The 8,934-nt window shown below is 39.7% G+C and overlaps 1 long non-coding RNA gene across 1 annotated transcript; it reads left to right on the top strand.

Moving 5' to 3' along the window:
• Positions 1-6,230, top strand: LOC137184108 (uncharacterized). The gene is made up of 3 exons (XR_010928619.1): positions 1-1,812; positions 3,780-3,860; positions 5,745-6,230. It is a non-coding gene; the product is annotated as an uncharacterized lncRNA (long non-coding RNA).
• The last annotated feature ends 2,704 nt before the right edge of the window (positions 6,231-8,934 follow it).

Here is an 8,934-nt window from a genome sequence, read left to right as displayed (position 1 = left end):
TTCCTGTTTTATTTTGAAATATTTCCTCCTTGTGTCTGGTCACTTTACTTCCTGTGTTTGATTCTTTCATGTGTCTCACCTGTGTTTCATTTGCAATCACTCCCTGTGTATTTATAGTCCGGTTTTCAGTTCGGTCTTTGTCGAGTCGTCTTTTGTTCGGTTTTCCTGGTTAGGGTTCCTGTGACATTTTCATTAAATATTTCTGCATCAGATTTTCCCTGCCTACTGTCTCTGCATTTGGGTCCACCTGCTCCACTCACCCAGCTCTTTGACAAAATAATGAAATATTTACTGACAAGACAAAGACATCGATCTGTAAGATGTCATAATATCAGCTAACACAACCAACATGAACGCTCATCTTCACCACTTCCAGACAGACGTGATGAATAAGAAAACACTGACAGAGAACCAAATAACACCGCTGACATGTGCGAGCTAAAGAAATAACAAAAACAATTAGAAATGTCGTTGCAACCGAGTTACGGACGTTTTCTGCAGCTGAAAGAAGTCTTCAGAAAGTTGGTTCGGAAACAAAATCTGCTGTTTAGTGATTTTATTGGACAGAACTGAGAGAACTGTTAATGTTCAACAGTTGTTTGCATATTTAAAGTGGAGGACTTTGATTCTAATTTTAGGTTTCTATTCTGAATTACAGATTATTTCTTTAACCTCACTTTTTCTTATTTTACTATTTATTTGTTTTATTTTGGGGAAATATTATTCTCCCTTAGCCGTATATATGGTTGTTCTTTCGATTTTAACACTTGTCATTTAACCTTTAATTGTATTGAATCATCCCATCTATAGTACACAGTATATACTGTATACACACACACACACACACACCTGAACGCGGGTTAAAGCGTCCCTGAGGCCTCTGCAGTAACTCGACAGTGACGGAGCTGTCGCGCCCGTCAGCGCAGGTCTTATCTGGACTGGTGGTTTCCAGGCCAACAGTGTGGGAGCTGCTGGCCAGAAACTGTGGCGTTTGAAATTGATTAACTCATTTATATTCATGCTGCTGCTTCTTTGAGCCAAGACAAAGAGGAAGTCCCTTCAGCAGAACAAGGAGGACAGCAGAAGAATAAATCACTGACAATGGCTTCTTTTAACACACCGATGCATGTGCAATGAAGTTCATTTTGTCAGCCTGTTATTACTTTTACAAAACCTGTAAAAATTTGGAAAAGAACAATGTGTCAGAGCCCACCTGGACTCATCAAATCCTGTTAGCGGCAACTGGAAACAGCAAAGCAGCACCGTCATCTGCACTGAAGATCTCAGAGACAACAGCTAAGTGTTTCTGTTGTTCAAAATTAAAAGAATATAATGTAATAATTAACTTAACAGGTTCAATAACAGGATAAAAGCTGAGATAGTCGTGTTTTTAGCTTATTTGCATTGCAAACCTCGAAGTGAACATGGGAACATTTGTAATATTCAAGCTTCAAAGCAAACAACGCAGTAATTAAACTAACAGCTTTAAAAGCCGTATAGAAGCCAAAATAGTGTTGTAATTAATTTACATTCCCAACCTGAGGAGAGAACAAGTACACGTTGGTAATAATCAAACTTCAAAGCAAACAACAGAATAATTAAAGAAACAGCTTGTAAAACGGTATAAAAACCGACATAGTGATGGTCTGTAGTTTTACTTTTCAAAGTTAAAAGAAGAAACATAAAAATTGAAGAAAGTTGAAAAGTTTTAAAGCAGAGATTGTCTTTTATTTTCAGAGAAATGTTCACAGTTCAGCATTCAAGACGGAGGAGAACGGAGGTGGAGGAGATGATACATCACCAGTATACAAGGTGGGTGAGTTCCTCCATGATGTGTTCATCCTGTTCCACTCCTCATGCATTGAAGACCTTCAGGTATTCTTCAACTTGGAGTACAACCTGGATGGGCTTGTGATCCAAATTGATGACATCAAAGGGTTATGAAAGGGCTGCTCTACCTGCACCTGCCAATCCAGCAACTACAAGACCCTTAAAAAACATTTCAGTCACATCAGCCTGAGTGCACAGGAAGAGTCAAATCTGCATCATATCCATGGAACTACGTTCTGAACATAATCACAATTCCCAGCCAGACGCCAGGATGAGTCCTGTTCGCTCAGGTTCGTGCTTTGGAGTGTTACGTCCCCAGTCTAGGAGAAACCTGGACATAACATGTTTAGAGCCCCCGCTCTTCCCAGGCCCAAGAATGGTCAGCCCGACAACCATCAAAGTTCACTGTAGCAGTTTATTTTGCAGAACTACGGCGCTGAGCGATGCCCAAAACAACAAACAAAACTAAACTAAACCCCCACCCTAAACTTCCCTATCAAAAAACAAAATAGAAACAAAAGACAAAGCATAACCTAACTCCTAATGAAGAAAAACAGGAGAAAAAAGTTCACACACAAAAAAAGGGCTTCTTGCTCCTACGAATTAAACTGCTACCTAAGATTGTGCAAATATTTACAATGTACAAGAACTATCATCTAATGGAGAAGAGCATGCCTAGCAGACCTGGCTGACATTAAATCTGCAGCACTTTACCACTCCTGTACATGACTAACACACACACACACACTACAACTAGCAGGATGGGCCTCCATTGTTGGACATGGGAGAGAGAGAGGGTGGGAGCCGGCATCAGCTGGTGTTTAAATCATCCGAGAGAGAGCAGTTATTGTAAAAATAGAAATACAGATGGCCAGCAGGAGCAAAAAAACACAGGGGTCATAACAGGAGGCAAAACCAAACTGCACCAACTGCCACCAGAAGATCGAAGAAGGGGGACGATGCCAGAAAAAACAAGCCTCCACAGTGTCTCCAACATTAATGTCCCTGAACAGGACAAACTCTTCATCCTCAACATGCTAGATAGCTGCATGAAAGAGGTGAGTGTGCCTCTACATGAAGAGCAAGGAGGACAATAAGCACAGTTGGTGCTCCTGCGGGCTGTCCGGAGGGTTCACGTGTACCTGAAGGACTCTGACATGCAGCTGCTGTGGGCGACAGTTGGGCTGCAGGAGTCGGTCGGCCTCCATGGTTCAGTGTTCAGTGAGCTCGAGCTGGCAGGATGTTGTAGACTCACTGCAGGCTTGGATACAAAGCTTAAGGCTCAAGTTTGTCCCTGACATCAAGTACCTGGACATCAGGAAAAGGACTATGTGGAGATCCAGCAGCCTGACAGACTTATTTTATGTGTGTGTGTGGAAGAAAAGATGCAGGACGGTTCTGCAGAGCTCACTGAGAGCTGAAACTTTGGATGATCGATCTGGAGGTATCATTATGATAATTAAACCTTCGGATGCTCTTATTAAACGCTTTGTGATTTGACACAATGTGATGAAGTGGCGGCCGAACCGTCCCCGGCTCTGTGTTGTGACATCACACCGACTCTCCTCGTTAGACTAATTGAGCAGCGCCGTCGAGCCAAAGGCGCCTCAGATCAGAAAAATGGTGAACAGCTTAGTGAGCAGTGTGGAGCATCAATAACATCCAGGCTGCTGATACACACTGCAGCTGCTGCCTGTGTGTGTGTGTGTGTGTGTGAATGTGTGTGTTGTGGCCAAACTTTTTGTTTATGAAGCTGATGTGTGCTTTAGTATTAAACTCTTGTTTACTGGTTAAAGTAGATTTTGTGTGTTTTTTCCAAAGTTTTTGTGACCTGAGGGCCTCCAACAGCTCGAGGGACATAACGAGAAAACAAGACAGTTTTATAGTGAGACTGTAACAAGTGCTGAATCCAGGATTCATTTAATTCTGTTTATCTGTTATTTTAATAGGAAGGAAACATTATTTGAAGAAGAACAGACTTCGAATTCAATACAAAGACAGAGAGGAAAGGAAACAAGTCTTCAAATCAGGTGAAACACTTCAGATATCTGAAAATATAGTCAATTTTATTTATATCACCCAATATCACAGATCACACATGAGCCTCAGGGGGCTTTACAATCTGTACAGCAACACGACATCATCTATCTAAATAAGGAAACACTATATGGACAGACAGGAAATAGGTGTTGTGAGTACAGAATAGATCAAGAAAGAAAAATGACAGAAATCGCTGCTAACAGCTGTTATTCACTGACTGAGTGATTAGCGACAGCTAAGGGTCCGATACAGTAAGTTAGCTGTGATGCTAACAAGCAACCAGTATGCATCTGGTAATGTGTTTGGTTGCTATTAGTGGTAATTATGATAAAAATCAACCTAGTTATGTGAGACTGTAACAGGTAGTTTGTTGACTGGTAACTGAGGGGCTAAACTATAGTAGCAGGATTTCACTTCTTTTTCTCCTTCTTTACTCCAAATGTCAACTTCTCAAATCCATCCGTACATGTAGGAGAGTGAACAACCTGACGTCATGACGAGGAGGAAGTAGAGGTTCAAGCCCTGACTTTTGACTTTCAGGGAGCATTTTAACACAAGTTTTTGACCCTTTTTAACATCCGTCATCAGAACAGGATATAAATAACAGAAAATCACAAAAAGCAGAATACGTCACCTTTAATCTTCCTGCCAGAACCTGCAGCTTTCATGCTCACACTGTACAGATTCAACTGAGCATCCACAACATGGAGCACACACTGAACGTTAGCATGAAACTCCCGGTCGGTTTGTTCAGTGACAATCCTAATAAAGTTTATTCAAACAAGACAATGTAGGCGAAAAGAGAAAGAGAGGCAGCGTTACTTTTTGTGATTCTGCTATGAAAAAATATGAAGCTTCAGACGTTTGGAAGATGCAGAAATACGATCAGAAGCTCAGTTTAATATCACAGCGTTTCAGTCAGACAACCAATAATATTAAAACAAGTCAAACTGAGCTTTTGACAGCTGCATGTTGGGAAATCAGACTGTGAAACTGCTCAAACTGCAGACAAACACCCAACCAACCCTCATGACCTCAAACTGACCTCAAACTGCACATCATATGACTCAGGAGGCGACTAATTCAGAAGGTTTTTAGATCTGTGTGAAAGTTGCTGCAGTGAAAAACGCCTTCATCGACACTCATCACTGTTAAGTAGATCTAATAAAGTCTCCTCTGCTAACTACTGACAAACTAGATTTGCAGTCCAGTGAAACTAGACTTCCTCGTCCTCTTGTTCACAACAACTAAATCAGATTTGGTGAGCTTGTGTCGCCTCGGGTCTGCAGCAGTTACACTTCCCTCCCACTGACTTCTAAAGCATCAATACAACTTCCTGTTTCCTCCCTCCCCCCGCATCACTGTCCCTGACAGCCTAAACAAGGACTCATATGGAAAACATTTATAGATTTGAACACTCTTCATCGCTTATTCATATACTGAGCGAACATGACAGTGAGCGAGGTGACGATAGTGCCGATATCTCAGGAAAATAAATGTCACCGCCTCTTTCAGTCACAGCCGTCACCGCACACACGCCACCTCTCGCCTCCACGTCTTCTGCGTGTCATCTCAGATTAATGGCCCGTGGAGAGCTGCAGAGGAGGAACGTTTTCCACCGCGTTTCACAGAGTTAATCTCGGCGGCGGCGGCGGCGGCGGCGTCTTGTCAGCACAGCAGATGTGGGGCGATTTCCCCCGGGGGCCATCGTGTTTCTCTCTCTCTCTCTCTCAGTTTCTAGGAGGAAGGAAAAATGATAATAACTGTCATAAAATTGTTACTAAGCAGAGGTGATTTATACTATTTCTATTGATTTCTATCAAACCAATAAAAGCAAACAAATAGACGCAAACAAGAAGCTTTTTGTTTTGCAGAGGAAGTCTCATCAGTAATCTCAGGAGTCCCGTTAGATTCCTGCAGGACAACAAACAGAAGACAATTAAACTGTGTCATTAGGATCAAACAGCCTCAGCAGGGAGTGTGTGTGTGTGTGTGTGTGTGTGCAGGTTGTAATGTTTCATCATATTCACCAAAAACAAACCTAACTGATGGATGAACTTTTCTTTTTTAATGAGGTTAAATTTAAAGATCCCCTCCAGACATGTTTTAAGATGTAAATAAAATGAAGTTTAATTATATAAAATGGTTTAATTCTTGTAACTTTCTGTAACATTAATCACGTATATTTTCATTGCCGTACCTTTTGTAAAATGTTCACTTTGAGAGAATGAAGACTGATAATTAGTCATGTGACTCAGGTGTATTTATCACAGCTGTGAGTATTCAGCAGTCGTACTGAGCGAACCTGAAGAAGCTACTGGCGAAACGCGTTGTTCGTTCTTAATAAAGTCCCAATAAAGTCGTTACAGTGTGCGGTGGTTCATTTTGATTTTCACCTTATACGTTCCTGCAAAAGACTGGCTGTGCATGAGGAGTTCTGTCCTATGTATATAAAATACTAATAATTTGTGTTTGATACGGTTTATTCACAAAAAAGTCCTTTAAAAACCCTTAAAATGACGTCATCTCCTGCTTAAGTTCATTCTCAGTGTTTAGTTTCCACATCACACTGGCTTCAAACCAGTTCTGATGTCACAAATCAGCAGATGGATGTGAAAACAAACTCTGCAAAGAGACGAACAAACATCCAACCGAAGGAACAAGAAGAAAAAACACATCTTTGGATGGAGAGGGATTTTAAAGATCGTCCTGTTTGGCAACTAGGAAATGCATAAAGTTGTCAAATGAGTGAAACCAGTGAGACCAATAAGACCATTTCCTTTGTTTTGGTCCCCACCTGCTGTTTTCACATCTGTCCAAACTCATCTTGCCAAGGAGAGAAAAACAAGTCCAATTCAACCGGATTAAACAAAACAGAACAAACTGCCATTTTTTTTAATGACTCACAAAATACAAACAGAAAAAGACAAAAAAAATCCACAATTCTGACAAATAATCAACAAACAAGCCCCTTACGAAAAAAAACATGTGAGTCATCACATGTGAAGTGCTGTTTCACATGTGATAACTCACATGTGTTTTAACATGTGAAATGTTCAAGGGCACATGTGGTTGTCGGACGTTTCACATGTGATGCATTCAAGGGCACATGTGTTGCATTCAAGGGCTCATGTGGTTTTTGGACGTTTCACATGTGATGCATTCAAGGGCACATGTGATGCATTCAAGGGCACATGTGGTTTTCGGACGTTTCACATGTGATGCATTCAAGGGCACATGTGATACATTCAAGGGCTCATGTGGTTTTCGGACGTTTCACATGTGATGCATTCAAGGGCACATGTGATGCATTCAAGGGCACATGTGGTTTTCGGACATTTCACATGTGAAACTTCAGGGGCACATGTGATGCATTCAAGGGCACGTGGTTTTCGGACATTTCACATGTGAAACTTCAGGGGCACATGTGAAATGTTTCACTTTACATGTGACACTATCCTTTTCACATGTAAAGTTTGTATTCACATGTAAAGCTAAAAACATGTCTTTTTTCACATGTGAATTTTAAGATACTTGTACATGTGAACTGAGACATTTCACATGTGAAAGACTGAGTTTCACATGTGCTTTTTTCGTAAGGGGTGAGTCCGTCCATTTCTAACGTCCTCCGAACCAATTTATAAATCTAAACCAACCTTTTAGCCACACAGCCTTTAAACAGTATCAGTTATAAAAACTGTTACTATCCTTTAATTTTCTCTGTACTTTCATCTTACAGCTCAGGTCACATGCGGTATAAATACCACAGAAGAAGAAGACAGTTATTAGCTTAAGTGAGAGAAGAGAAAATAAATAATTAAATGAGGCTCTTGGATTTTTCTTCCTTTCTTCCCCTGTAGTGACATTAAGTACTCTTCCGCTGGCGTCCATGTTTCAGCGTATTCTGTCTCATTATTTTGCAGTTTGAAAGCTTCTTTTTTCCAACTTATTCATTTCTGTAGCTTCAGTTTCTTCCACTCTGTCTGAGCTGCTGGTGTGTGTGTGTTTTAAAACCATCCAGTTATTCATGATTTCCTTTTTTTTTTTGTGACTGTACATAATGAGAGAAAAAGATATTTTTTTATTCTTTGAAGATACTCTGCTGAAGTTATGCAAATCTTCCCAGTATACATACTGGTGGTGTGAATGGAGGTTTATATGTGTTGCACCAAACTAAAGATCTTTAATTTTATTTACTGTCATCTCTTATGTCCGTTTCATCCTTAGTTTATTTTTTGTACAACAGAAAGACTATCTGGTGTTTTTCTTCATATCATTCCAGGAAATATCATCCTCTAGTTTATGAAGGTTCCCTGATATTTTATATATTTGACTTCCAACAACCTTGTTTAATACCTGAATGTAAAATGAGAGGTTTTGAAATGAGGTCGTTGGTTCTTATTGAAGCCAAAGGCATCGAATCCATCATCCTGATCCACTGCATGACGTTGTTACTAAACCCGTATTTCTGCAGGGTATTAAGCAGAAAAGGCCGTTCAGGTCGATCGAAGGCTTTTTTAAGTACACAGTGCTGCCGGATGATACTGAATAATTTCATAGTGTTATCAGATGAATGTTTGGTGTCTGTCAGTTAATGAACTAATCTTACTGCAAGAGTTTTATTATCTAAATTTGCTAAAGCTATTGGAAGATAGTTATTACACATTAAATGGTTTTTATCTTTTTTTATGAATTAAAATAACGTGAATAGTTAAACTATAGGTGAAAAACTTCCAAATGATGTTCGATATGTCTGCACCTGTAGAGACAGATCTTCATTAAACACTTGGAGATTTATTTTTAGAAAATGTGTTAATAGTTTTATTTATTTCAAATATAGTTATTGGCTGTTCCAATGCAATTTCTTCCTCTGATAAGCAGAGAAGATTAATATTATTAATCTTATTATTATGATCTTCATAAAAGTTTCATAAAAGGTTTTATTTATTTGATCTGGATCAGTGGTAATTAAGTTATTTGGTAATATAATGCAAGCTATAATAGACTTATTAATTACATACTTCAGTCCATATTTCATCTTTATATTCATTTGACATTGAACTT

Source organism: Thunnus thynnus, chromosome 1 (genome assembly GCF_963924715.1).
Source record: "Thunnus thynnus chromosome 1, fThuThy2.1, whole genome shotgun sequence".
NCBI classification, from domain to species: domain Eukaryota; kingdom Metazoa; phylum Chordata; class Actinopteri; order Scombriformes; family Scombridae; genus Thunnus; species Thunnus thynnus.
The sequence above is the reverse complement of the archived record's forward strand: the minus strand, read 5'-3'. Positions and strand labels throughout refer to the sequence as shown.